The following is a 14,571-nucleotide window of genomic DNA, read 5'->3' as shown; positions in this document are numbered from 1 at the left end:
AATATTATTGTACATTATTTTTACCAATCGAAACAGAGCTCCAAACAAGGAACACCCTTTGGAACATGATACCCATAAAATTAGGGTCTAGTTGCTGTTTCTCCTCCACCTAGAATATCCAGAAACCTTGGGTGGGGGTCAAAACTTAGAAGGATCAATATTTGGAATGGCTGTTCGAAATCTGGATACGTAAAAGTGTCACTGATTGGTAGTCACTCATCAAAATTTCGAAGAATTCATCTTTCGTTATTTTATTTTCGCATGTTTGAAATTTCGAAACATCGGGCGTTCCAAATATTGATCCTTACAACTTTTGTCCCCCACCCAAAAGCTTCGTATCACTCCCCCCACCGCCTTAAATACAATGTTTACAGAAATTCATACTTCCAAGATATCAGTTACATGTGGTTATGATAGACGAATCAGTTTTAAAAATAGGCTAATTGGACCGGTTCAGTAATTGTAGAGTAATTGACTATACCTGTACAGATTCACGCGCAGTCGCTGAGAATATTCTATCTGACTGTCACTGTTCACCGTCTACCACAATCAGCATTGTTACCCAACATCCTAATGAGCTCCATCGGCAAAGTGGATTTTAAGTTCGCATCGGAAGCCTAGACTGCCTTGGCTGTGGCTGGACCCAATTTCGTCAACGAGACAGCTATCTAACGCGTAGCACTCATTCAACATCGCATTCCGATTCCCCGTTATTGTTCAACGTGTAGGTAATAACGGAGCTGCCAATCGCGCTGGGCTCGATCCATCATCATCGCCTGCTCCGTCTCTTCCACTTTCCCCAGTCCCCGAGCAATTTCCCACCCTACCTTCTCGCCTCTGGCACCGTTCACTTTGATCAGTCAAAGGGTGTATAAATCAGGGGGTGTATCCCAAACTCTGCCAAAAAATTTAGACGCGCTGATTGCGATAAAGGTGGTGGACCATTCAGTTCAGAACCTCCAGCGATATTCGGAGCACAGTCTCGGCCTACCGATCACTTGTATTAAACGCGAGAGGATTCGCCCACTTCTACAGCGTAAACCGCACAGATTTTCGATGAAAAATCGATCATGCACGTTGATCTAGATCGCATTATAAGGCATCGAGTGGGCATTTCTTCCCGGTTCCTATTCTCGACCGCTCGCGCGGGAACCTTACACCTTCGGCATAACCATGTCCCTTCTAAGTAAGGGGTGGATGGTACACGTGGAGACCATTATCGGGGGAATTGCTTATTTCTCGCACGGTTGAGTCAGTTAGCTGCGAGCCTCGTGCGCCAAACTCCCTTCCACCCTGCCCTTTTTCGACTTCCTTATCCTCCTTCCTATTCCTCACGGCCTCCTCATGAGCCTTTGTCACGTCGCGACTCGCCGCGTTTTCAAGCCGTCGAGGAGTCGAGTTAACCGAACCAACTCAGCGTCCCCGACGTTACGCACAGTGTTGGAGCCTCACGGAACGGTGATTAAACTTTTCGTTCACGTGGAATCACCAGAATAGGAAATTGACTGGGGCGTGGAGCTCTTCTCGACTGACAATGAGAGCCCAATCGATGGATCTGTCAAAGTGGTTACGATGGCCGCTCAGAGATCAATTGCCGAAATCTTGCCACGCAGCACATACGTGCAACATTTCGTCCCAAAGAATTGAGAAATGTTTATAACCATCCAATCGGAATCGACGATGACTTTCACGGGAAATCCCTACTATCCGTCGTTCGGATAGGACCTATTGGGCAACGATTGAATTTTCCTGATGACAGATTATATTGACTTAGGTTTTCTTAGTTCCGCCTAGTCTAAGACTCAAGCGCAATGATTTTTTTTTCTCAATCAATTAGAATTTGAAAAAGTCAGAGCCTTGAGAGTTATATAAATGTGAAGTATCTTTCAGCGGATAATTTAAGGCGCAGATGTTTCCCACGTGTGTGAAACTCAGTACAGCCGCCTCTTAACTCAGTTTTGTAATCTAAGGGAATAGGAATCCAATTTCGATACGCAAATTCGTTCTTTCGCCAAGCTGCGATAAGGATCACGAATGAGGCTCCCCAGTTACTCAGCTTCCCGTGCTTTCCCCTCTTTCCCCTCTTTCTCAGCCTCTCCATCCCTTATATCCATTCTGCTCAGCATACCGACCTTCCGAGGATTTTTCTGTCCCCATCTCGGCAGCACATATCATATGCGGGCATATAAATCATAACGCCACACGACAAAACTTACAACCTGGATTGTACGGGGAATTTTCACAGATCTCACTTCCGCCGCTCATCCCGCATTTGCCAGATATACTGGGATACCGGTTCACTGGCTGCTTGCCTGACAGCTGCAGTTGCGTGATAATAATAGGTAAACTCGTGGTTAACCCTGGGATCGACGGGAATTATGGGGGCACGCCACGACACAACACGTCGTGAGAACCGCGTGCTCAAGTTCCGGGAAACTTCCGAGCAAAACCAAGCAAGACTTCAAACCTCGTTTCTCTTTACCAGCAGCGCAACCTCTCACCCGCGGTCAAACTGATATCCGAACTGTCGAGAACGGTGATTATCGTTAAAGGATCCAAGTATCACAAATCGCGGAATGAAACAGCGAGTGCGCAATATCTTCCCAGTTAACCGTAGAACTCTGAAAACCGACCACCGTGACGGTTGGTGCAAGTATAGTGTAGTTGGTTTTGCAGATACTCCAAGTCCGGCGGATCCGCGATGCAGTCTGTTTAATTAGGGAACAAATTAAATGCTATTGTGTTCGCATGGGTGTACAACTATCCGACATGGTTGCGCAATTAGTTGGGCATTATGAATTAATTATACCGTGTGGCAGTCGGAGACAGAGGGCGAAATCTGAGGGGCTGCAGTTTTGCGAGATTCAATCTCGGAATGGGCTGGCACGAGAGCCAAATGCACAACCGCACAACTTACCGCTCCAACCCTCAGAGGAGGCCGACAACTGCGAAGGACCTTTCAACGCACATCCACACTGTCGTCTCTACGCCATTGTCGGAGGGTGCAGTTGATGCGGAGGGACGGTTATGATACAGGGTGCTTCTTGTATTTCCAGCTCAGCTTCTTGTTTGCCTGGGCTCCGGCACTTCTCAGCAAGGGAGGCTCGGCTGCTCGCTGGTAGAGGCTTTACTGTTTGTCGGTATATCACAGTGCAACAAACTATTAACTTGCCTGTCAGACAGTGAGGGAGAGAGAGGGAGAGAGACGAGACCTCGTCTGACGTCGGAAACGAGGGAGTCCATCGTCAGAAGCGCGGGACTTGTAACTGGTTGAAACCGCTTTATTTCCGCGGTGCCTTGTGCAGCCGGGGAATTACCCTGCAGTCTAGTGGCGCTTAACGCGCCGCAGATTCTCCTCGAACTGCAGAGTCCGCGCGTCTCCAGACAATGCATTTACCATTTACGATCCAAAACTGCACTCGGTTGAGACACGATTAAGGTTGAAGCGGTGTGGATTCCGGCACGCTGCTCCGCCAGTTGAGTCACTGCGAGGCCTCAGCGCTCCATTCACCCTCCACAAGGTCCAACAATGCGGTCCTATTAACCACCAGGCGTGAAGCCACCGCCAGCCCCATTCGGTGCAGTTCTCATTTGGAGCTGCGGTGATTGTTGAAGTTTACGAAATCTCGAGAATTTATTGAATATTGGACGGCGTCCTCTTGTCTAGACGTAAAACCCGAGTCCGCTTACTCTCAGATTCAGTTTGCCCCTTGAGGTTTAATTTAATCTTCCATTTTCCGTGTCTCAATTCTGCTTTCACTACATGTATGTGCATATGTCGTATACACCGGACACCGGAAAGGCACTGCACCGTTGGGAGCACCCGGACACGATTGTTCGGCGGAGATATAAGAGAGCCGCGTTATCGGATTGAATGGAAAATATTCCCAGACCGATTTTGAGCTGGAAATAATTTCGGGGTTTTGATTGGTTCTGCGGGTCGAGACGTTCCATTTTTCGCCGGTCCAACGTCGGACCGATGCCAACGGGATCGATCCTAAAAGAGGGTGAAAGCATCCGCGTGCCGGCATAAGTCGAGTCGAGTCTCGCGGCGTTGTGACGTGTAACCACGGTACGTCACTGCTCGATGTCCGTGCGTTGGATAAATGGAAGAGAGAACGGAGGTCAGCGTAGAAAAATGAGTAATTGAGCGAGCCGTGCTCGGGACCAAAGGTAATTGCTAAATTGTCGGTGGTCGGTTAAAGCCGGGATATTGTACCCACCTGCATAACCTCGGTAGAGTAAATTTTCCCAGTGCAGTAAACGTATCAATGCGACTCTCGGATGTACGTTTGTTGTATCAAGTCCACATATGCCCGTTATCTGGGCACATGAATATACACGCTTCCCAGGGGAAATACAAACAGATAGAGAGCTGTGGCACGACCAGCCACCTTGCCCCGATGTACGGACCCAGCGGTAGAATGGATTCGATAGGTTATTCCGGTGACGTATTTAGAGCTGCTCGCTATGCAGCGTTCGCCTTCTCACGCCTCGACGTGCATGCGGCCGATGATCGAGACAAGGATACAGTCCGAAAGAGCTTGCGTGAAAAATTCCGTCTCACGGACCATGAGTCGGACCTTTTTTCTCGACAGAAGAAAAAGTGTTGGAAATTTCTGGTAATTAAAGGCGTCGGCGATGCTGCATCGTGGTTTCCCCGTGGCTGACCAAGTCGAGGTCGCGGGGCAGCGGTGCCTCGGTTCCTCGCCGAGTCCGGTGGGCAGTGTGACAGCCTCCCAGTTCCAGGGGTAGGGGATGAAAGGTGACTATATACTCTGGGGGTGGGGCAGCTGGTGCGTGAGCGGTATGCGCGTCAGAGTTTGCCGCCTCTGCCCGGCAGTCCTTTGGCAAACTTCTGACAACCAGGAACAGAGCGGACCTGGTTCAAGCGCTGGGTACGGTCTGAGATCGCGGAGAGTTTGAACGCCCGCCGCGGTTGGCCAGGCGAGAACTATCGAGCATGGATGTCACGAGGGTTGCTTGAAGAACGGTCAAAGTTCGAGTTGGGAAGTTTCAGTACCGAGTGTCAAGTTCTCCGGATCTTTATTCGATCCTCGTGGTTCGCGTGTGACCAAAGGCTAAATAGTATACCAACGTGAAATTCGTGTCGTGCGAGATATGCACGTACGTGTAGAGAGATGAGCAGGGTATGACTGCGGAGATAGTGTCGTGGTGTGGTATAACGGTTCGTAAATCAAATCGAATGCGCAGTAGGCAAGTTCCCACCAAACTTCTATTACCTCTTTCCACTTCTGCTGATCTTTACACCCATTACTATCATTGTTATTCCCCTTCTTTCTTACGCGACAGTACAGTGTAGAACATCGCTGAAGAGTACGAACGCCGAGCGCGGTCAAGCTGGTCAACCCGGATCTTGGTGAACTTGACCTTCTGGCAAATCAGTGCGGTTTTCTTAAGCTCCGGTGATCCACCCAAAATGACAGGGGCACTAGGTGCGGGAATTTGCGATAGTCGCAGTTGAGACTCGTTTTAATCCAAGGTCGTTATCGAGTTTCAACTTTAACCCCTGGCGACAAAGCGCGGTCGAGGAGGCTCGCGATAAGGTTTGAAAAGCTGAAGAACGGTGAACTCGAAGAGAGGCGGTGAGTGTTGAGTGAAAAGTTTGGATGACGCCAGGCGACAGGGATCACGATAGTCTTCGAAAAAGTCAGCCTCACCCGCCGGCGATCCTTTAGGTCAAATTAAAACTATCCGTCACAAACTGACACGTGTATATATATACATATATATATATATATATATATATATATATATATACTATATATGTACTATATATATATATCTATATATATATACATATATGTATATAGTAATATACTCATCCGATGAGCAGGGCGTGCGCTCTGACGGATGAAAAAATGTTATGTACGAAAACGCTGGCTTCTTCATGTCCTGGTCGAAGTCTTGTACGAGCAGATGAATACGGGAAGAATGGCCGCAGCGGCAGGCCGCAGTGAATCTTAACTCAAGGAAATAGCTACTAGACACAAACCACGTACGCGGAACAGCGAGATTCCGTTCGTCACGAGTGGAGTTACAGCAGTTGGCGAAGTGTTTGAGCGCGGTTTCGCGCGTGCACGGTTATACGTAGTGTTGAAGGGACGATATGTGAACCCGCCGGGATGACGGCTTGATGGGAGTGTGAATCAGTGCGAGGTGAATTATCTCTATGATTAGTTGCAATTCAACGTCGATATTATCTGCCAGCGGATACCCATCGGCGACAGCTAGAGTGAGTACATAATACTATACGCGTATCTGTAATGGATTAGTAGCTCGTTATGCGGTATTCGCACATTATCGCGAACGATTAACGCGTCCTCGCTTATCAACGGGGATTGATTCAAGCCGAAGTTAACAGCGTGCGATTTGTGGCCGTATAGGTAATGGTTGGGTGAAAAATTTTTTGTGGAGCTAACATCCGGCGACGAAGAGAGGGCGGAATTGTTACGTGGCTGAGTCTGAAATGTGCCGTGGGTTGTTTGCCCGGTGGAGAACTGCCGGAGGCTAATTTCGCGGTGAAATGAATATGGAGTGGGCGGTAGGCGAGGTAGATGGTTGAGAAGGAAGCGAAACGACACGGAACGAGACGAGACGAAACGAGGAGAAATAAAATAAATGAAATATACGTGGGAATGAAACGAAACGAAATAAGAAGCTGATCCCTCCTCGGGGTCCTTCATCCTCCTTCCCTTCCGCCCTGTTTGTTTGTCGGTTTCCCCCGCCGTCAGCCGTAACGGCATAACTAGGCAGAGCCGTACCGGGGCTTATTTTCGCCTTCTTTTTTTTTTGCCCTCCCTCAATTTGCTTTTAGAAGCTTTCCTCAATTAAGAAGAGCCGACTGCTTCCTTCCCGAGCCGAGCGTCCGCCGGCGCGACCTACGTGGCGCTCCAAAGTGTCTTGTTAACTCACAATCAATTCCCCGGCTATTGGATCCTTGCCACATTTAATGTGATGGAGTGCAGCCATAACGTGTGCACCAAGCTCACGCTAGCGATCCCTGGAGCACACAAACCAGAGGCTGATGACACTTTATGTGAAAAATTTGGACACGCCGGTTTTCAGGTCAGCACTTAGCGGCTTCTACAGCGGTCCAGAATTTACCACGTACTTGGGTGTAGAAATGGGCATGAGGTCTCTGGTTGCCGTGTTTCAAGTTATTACAGTCATCCTTGTGCATCCGCAATGGATTTAGAAGCATCCCTGAAGATCAGAGACAGAGGGTCACGTTGCGTTTGAATAACATTTTCCTACCTCACTTTCAAGAATCAAATCACAATATAAAGAAACTGGTAACCTGCTGACAAGTATCCAAGAAACCTGTACAAACGGGGCTTAAAAAGGTTGTATCGGAATCCATAAATATTGTGTCTAAGAGGAGATTTCAATTTTGAACATTTCGAGACGATACTAAAAAAAATTGCATTTTATTTATCATAAACGTGGGAAATAAAAATCGTCTTGTTTTTTTGTTTTTTTTTCTACTTCACGTGCCTATTTATATTTTTGCTGAAAAGTTCATTACATTTTTTTCGTTGCATTAAATAGTTTCCTTCAATTTATACGTTCAAAGTCGACAATTCTGCCGACATAATTTTTCCATCTGTTCGAAACAGTTGGATTAAATTTGTTTTTTTATAGCTTAGAAATTTGGTTTCGCGACGTAGAATACTACAACAACACTTCGTTCTCCAAACTTTTGATATTTCATTTGGTTGTCTACGATTTCGAAAAGCATGGCAGAAAAAAGAGTGCCATTAGATATTGTAGAAATATGTAATGAATACTGCGAGGCACACTTGATTATTAGCGATGTTTCCTCGTGAAAACAATTTCCAAAGTACGTTAATGGCTGGACTTTGCTATCATTGTTCCAGATTCTCGATCCCCTTAGCGTACCTATGTGTGTGTATAATCCGAGCTCGGAGATTTGGACGATAAATACATGGAGACCTCAACTTATTCTACCCCCAACGCTACAGACCGTACATGTTGAATATGTATATCCACGATAAAACAAGGCTATTGGAATGACGAATTTACGTTCGAAAGAGTCCCTTTGACTTCGGCTTGTAATTTATTTTACACCTTAATTAAAAATTTAACCCACATGGGGACCTTAGACCTCGGCATGTCACTATACTTCACTACTACTACTACTACTACTATCGTTATCAGAATCGAATTGAACGTTGTCTGCATTGTATAATTATGTGATTGAAATATGCATGTGTTACTGGTTGAATTTCGAGTGTTTTAGCTTTTTTTCTGTCCTTTGCGTCAGAATCTTAGATTTATGTGTCTGGTTTTTACATTTATACAATGTTACATTATACGCTTTTATTTACATACTTACCAATTTGACCGCCAAATTTTATTATTTGTGTTTTTCTTTTATTATGATTTTATTATGTTTTATTTATTCTTGTCACACCAAATTTGTATCATTTTTGTTAATTACTGCATTTACCTGAAATGTATATACCGAGAATAGCTATCACCGGATTAAGTTATTTAGCAATGAGTTTCAAGGTAAAAAGCTCGGTATTTTTTGAATCACTCTAATGGACTGCTTGAGAGGGTATTTAGAAAGGAAAAAAAAAATCATGCCGTTTTAATGATGGAAAAAAGGAAATAAAAGACTGCGCAGCCTTGTTGGTTTATGGTTATTTAATGTACAACCCGAGGTGCGTTAAAGAGAAGAGAGAGAGCGAGAAGATAGAACAAAAACAAGTTTGAATTTAATTGTAAAATATTACCCTCCGCAATGCGAGGGTGGTTGAAAATTTGCTCTGTATTTCAGAAGCCTGCTCCTGGCAAAATTTCACATTCGAGTATAGCGCATATACGTGGTGCACATATACCGTAAAACAATAGCGTTGATTCGTGGGTTAAAATACGCAATGATGGCAGCGAATGAACGCATCATGCCAAAAGTAGAAATTACCATTTATTTTTCGATCAGCGCCCTTGCATTTGAAATAATAATAAGGTATCGAATTCGTCATTTGGTTTGTTGCAAAATGGTGATATCCCGTCCTATCCGCATCAAACGAACAAATATCATTTGTTTCTTCACAGTTCCCTTATACCTATACAGCGAGTTGTGTACTTTGTGCGATTTTCGAAGTGAAAAATTACTTTAAACTCGAACTGCACAATTAGCAATTGACACCGCCATGCTGGGTCCTTTAACGTGCCACTGTCTGCACGTCAACTTTTAGGTAAAAATGGAGGTAATAAATGCCGCTGGTGGTGAAGAGCGCGTAACTGGTTCCCCGACGAGTGGCAAGTAGCGATTACACCCCTCGAAATTTTCCCGTTCAATATTTCCCCGCAATTTCCCTTTCACATCAATTACAGCGTGTACAGAGGAATAAAGTTGTCAGCCCCAAAAAGCATTTTAGTGTAAAAGAGGCGTATAATCCTTTGGAGTTTTTTTTTTTTTGTTCTTTGCAACGATCGATCATTAAAAAAAAAAATAAAAGGAATGCATGATTGTGACGCAGGTATACCGAGGTAAAAGAATCGATAAGTTAAAAGCAGAAGATCGTACGCAATTGCAGGACCCGATCTTTCAAACTAAATTACACAGTACATTCGGAAGCTGCGGTTACTTTCAAATTCCCGATCTGTTCATTGCGACGCATTTGTGCGTTTTCAATAATTATTTTTCTATGGCAATAAAATAAGTAAACAAAAATGAATAAAATAACATCCGATATTTTGTCAGAACAACGTCTTTTTTTTCCGAAATTATTTCACCACCTATCATGTGAGAAATGTGTCCCAGTATATTCGCGGAGCTCTGGATACCCGAGATAATAATTTGCGGGGATAATTATTGCAGCTTGAAATTCCTCCGTCTCTTGTGTAGTCGCAGGCCGAATTCCGCTTCACGGTCCAACTGGAATATGGCAAAACCGCAAGTCCTCTGTTGTTTGCAGCCTAATCGAGACGCTGATAAGGCCCGCAACCTGATGTAATTCCGGTTGTTATTGGCCAGCGAGATCAGACCGCGGTTTGTGTTTGGTCAATCAAATTTCGCGACCGCGTCGCGAATTCCTCCTCCTACTCGGCCCGTTCCTCCGTACAATCCAGATAATGTTAATGCGGAGCAAGCCGCTTATCGCAATTATAAATCTCCGGCGGATAAGTGGATACGGGATACGCGGAAGGAAAGTCGACCGTAACTGTGTGAAGGGTTTGTTTTCATTCCTTCTGAACTGCGAGAGAATCATGACAGTGAATAAATTATTATTGATCTCGTAAAAATTCGGGATTTGAAAACGGCGATACTCGACTTCATAAAGCAGGCCGGAATCCGCTCTGCGGCTATTCATTCCAATGGCGGATTTCCCCGGTGTAAGTCCGGCCTGGAATTGCGGATCTCGCGTTTCTTTTGCATAACAGATACTTCGCAGTTCCACGATATTATACATTCGCAATACGCGCACGTCGATCGTAAAATTATTGACTTTTTCACCGCGGGTTCTACTCTCGTCATTTTCCTCCCCTCCTTGTGTATATAGACTCGTTGGAGAACTTGAATAAAATCTAATATGCGAACATGATCGTGAAAGTAAAAGAAAAAAAAAAAAAGAAATAAAAGAATTTCATCCGCTCGAGTTTACTCTTTGTTTCAACAAACTTAATAAATTATCAGCAACTTCGTTACTCTGACATACTTTACAAGTGTATTCGACGATCTTTAATATTAGAGAACTAGCTGCACTGAAATTTATGATTTAATCTTATATTCCCATCGGGTGCAAATTTCAGTCGAGTTTATTTTTCAGCGAAGCCGTAACTATTGGAGGAAAATAAAGAATTTAGAACAACGTGCGGCGCGTAAGGAATCGATATTTTTATATTCGTATCGAAAATTGACGATGAACAGTGAACTTTTACGAGGGTCGACATAATTTTTATAACATTCGTAAAAACCGGTCTCGGTACGACTGAAGACTCCAATATCTTCTGTTCAGATATATGTATCTATTGTACAAATATTCATAGCTTCAACGCAATTGCAATAATAATAGACCAGGCTAAGTAATAAAATAAGACAAAGGATTCTGCTCAAGGCTTGTTTCATGTAAATAAAATCTACAAGAGGGATCGCACAAGTATTCATCGAAAGAAAAGTAAACCCGTATTAATGAATCACAAAGTTTTTCAAGAAACTACGAATGTGTAAAAAAAAAAAAAAAAAAAAAATGAAACATAACGGGCGAGAAAGGCGCGCATTTTCATTACGCGGTAAAATATCAGATAGGTTCTATTTTTTAATGAAATTCAGAGTATGTTTCTCTGTCCCAAAGCCGTCGTAAAACTTAAAGTTATTGCAATTAAGTCACAATTAATTTTTTCGCCGCCAATGAATCATCGACAAATTCTACGAATCAGATTTCTAATAACGCTATCGTGCATTTTTATAACAGCGGAAGTTAGCCATTTACAATCACAGATACGATAATTTTGCCCATAAAATGTGTATTTTCAGTTTAATTATTTGTAACTTTCGAGTCCACGTAAAAAATCTGTCGTGGCCAATTCGAAAATATAAAAATTATAACTATCCGTAAAGATAAAAAGGTACGCCGAAGAACAACACGGGTTTCAATCAACAATTTTTCAATTTTACGTTACGCGAAAGCGATCATGTTTCAATCAAAGTCTCCTTTGGAGTAGGTACGATGTTTCCGCAAAGTAAAAACGTACGCGAAAGAAACGAAAAAAAAAGGAATGATCGCCCACATTACCGCGCGTGAAAATAAGTTCTGTGCCTACAATTTCCGGAATCGTTAGTTTCGAATTCAAAGTTAAAATAGCTTCAGCGGATCGAAATCTGATAACCGGTCGTCGAATCTTGTCGGAAAGAAGAGACTGGCAAACACGGCTCGGTATTGAGAAACGGTTATCGAAACAAGAAGAAACGCCAGTAGTGTCAGTAGTAGCTGTCCTCGTTAGGTCAGACGAGAGGAATGCAATGATCGCATTTCATTTTTCCACGATCGTCTAACCGATGGTTAGAGAGTGAAAAAGGGTTCTAAAAAGTTAGCGATAAAAAAGTAGGAGGAGACCGGGAGGCGGGGCGCGACTTTTTACCCTTCCTCGTTTTACTACATTTTATATTTTCCTTTCGTTTTATTTTCTATACAGCCGGAAGAGGGGGGCTTCTTTCTCGCTCCAGGACCTGCAGCAAGGATCGAATAATAGGACGAGGGGACTTTAATTGCCGGACAGAGACGGAAATGCGGTTACTCATATATATGTATACGTATTCTGTCCTGTGTATTATCGCCGTACATCGTATATACATAGATATAGTCACTGCGGCAGTCTTGATCTGTTTTGTTTCATTGCAACTATTTTCACAGGAATGTGCGCGGCGATATATCCAAACGGGAATTAGAACGTATGTTCCATGCAGCTTGCTTGTGTAACGAGTGCCTCTACGATTCTACCGCTTATACACGCCTATGGGCAATTCCGTGCCAAATTTAACGACATTTTTCTGTTCAATATTCCGAAGCCTGCACGTATTTGGTTCTAGATTTTGGAAACAACATTTCACCCTACAACATTGCAACGCCAAATTTTCGATCCTCATAATAATAAGTATTAACCATGATCAATTACACAATGATTTCTCAGTATGGATAAATTCACGGTATAAAATATTGAGCTTCTTAATTTACGATAGAAATAAAATTTGTTCGATCGATTCCTTCCAAAGATCTTGTTTCGTAAAAGTTCCACCATATTGAAATATGGAATAGTAATTCTACAGTAATTCTACCAAATGAAATGATAATAAAAACCTTATAATTATTATTTACAACACCAAACTCTTCAGATTTCTCTCGATACAATGAAATAAGCGGACGCGTGCTTGACTTTTGAGAATAGAGAAACAACGATCAATTAATTGGAATGCCCTCTACGAGTTATACAGCAATTCCACCGGGTAAATATACATATAGTTGTGCCTGGTACACATACTGCAATATGTATGCATATTATGTCGTGTGTGCGCTTAAAGTTCTGCGAGGCAGTAAATTCATCAGGTTTATCCTAAGGACCTAGCTTTTACGCGACACCCTCTCTTCTATCCCGTCAAGAAAATCCTACCCCCTCCCCCTCCCCCCCCCAAATCCCCGCCAAACCCCCGTTTCTTCTTTCCTCGACAGAGGGGCTTGAAAATCTCTGCGATCTGATTTACATTCAAAGCTTAATTAGAAATTCGGGTCGTTGTTACCCACTTTGTCGCAGAACTTCATCCTAATCAATGCTCCGTCAGCATCTGGTTGCGTACTCCGTGCCAACATCCCTAGAACATCTATTACGTAAAGTTCTGATTCCGTCACCTTTCCACAGTGAGGGTATAATGAACTCTACGAGGCCTTGTAATTTCGTTTAGATAGGGAGATTTTAAACTTCGAACAGTTTTGGGGAAAATTCAGACTACAGAATTTCGAGATACATTCTTTGAATGAGTTGGTATGCGAAAAGAAAATTGAAAAAAAAAAAAAAAAAAAAGAAACAGTCGAGTCTCACACCGATTTAAAGAACTTTTGAGTTTCGTTAAATTGCGAGAAAGCTCGACGTATGATGTAACATTTCGATCAAAAAGCGGTAAAGTGTTCAGAAGTTGGTCGAGCGCTTTGGACCAGGTCTTTCAAAAGAACATCCAAAGTAAAATTCCAGCATGACGCAAGCATACGCTGAATTTTTGATGCGGAAGAGACGGCAACTAAAGAGCCGTTAAAGCTATCCTGCAGCTGGTTGCCATGAAAATTGTTATGGGTAGGTAACTCGAATATCGTCGTTATCTCTAAGTGTCGTGTTTCACGTATACACATCCGGCGGCTCTTACACGGTGTCGAAATAAGTGGAAAAAATCGAACGCCATTGCACGTACTGATTCATGCCACTCTCGCTAACTCAAGCTCCTCATTACGATTAAGGGTCCGTATTTTTCCTACCAATATTCAATCTCCTTTTTCCGCTCCTCCACTTTGGCGAACCTTCTCGTTCTTCTCTTTCCGCGACAAAAAATCTACCGGCTGAGTTGCCCACTAATTGAATAAAAATCTCATCATTCAGAATCTCGAAGACTCTTCAGTTTTTAGAGAGGAAGCGAACTGGGATGGGGGCAATTCCTCCTTGAGGACGCGGGGACTCTCAGCTATTCGTCACGGTCGCGTGGCACGTGTTGCATATACGTACCGTGGTTTGGATATGTACATATACATATGTATAGCTATATACCTCGCTATATAAGGTTGAATCGTGCCGTTATGGATAATCGTATTCACCGAACGCGAACTTATCGCGATGCAAGATGCTGTAAGAAAATTCGAACGTCAAAATGAAACGCGCAAGAGAGTTTCGAATCTTGTTTGGCACACCGTGAAATTACAGCTCACACCTCTCGTCTTCGTTTTAACCCCAATCCTCGCATAACTTACATGATCAGGGAGTAATTTATTCCTCTAGCGAATTTCCATCGTTTGGTGTATTTGGAGTTAATTTTTCTTA

The 14,571-nt window shown here is 43.6% G+C and overlaps 1 protein-coding gene across 1 annotated transcript in view; it reads left to right on the top strand.

Annotated features, from left to right (window-relative positions):
- The first annotated feature begins 4,857 nt into the window (after window positions 1-4,857).
- The window catches only part of LOC107218308 (obscurin), a 203,311-nt gene continuing 193,597 nt past the window's right edge, over window positions 4,858-14,571 (top strand). Inside the window, exon 1 of the mRNA XM_046731395.1 lies at window positions 4,858-6,256. The gene's annotated coding sequence lies outside the window, so the exon portion shown is untranslated. The remainder of the gene's footprint in view (window positions 6,257-14,571) is intronic.

The sequence above is a fragment of the Neodiprion lecontei genome, chromosome 2, assembly GCF_021901455.1.
Source record: "Neodiprion lecontei isolate iyNeoLeco1 chromosome 2, iyNeoLeco1.1, whole genome shotgun sequence".
NCBI classification, from domain to species: Eukaryota; Metazoa; Arthropoda; class Insecta; order Hymenoptera; family Diprionidae; genus Neodiprion; species Neodiprion lecontei.
This window is presented reverse-complemented; position numbering and strand designations above follow the sequence as displayed.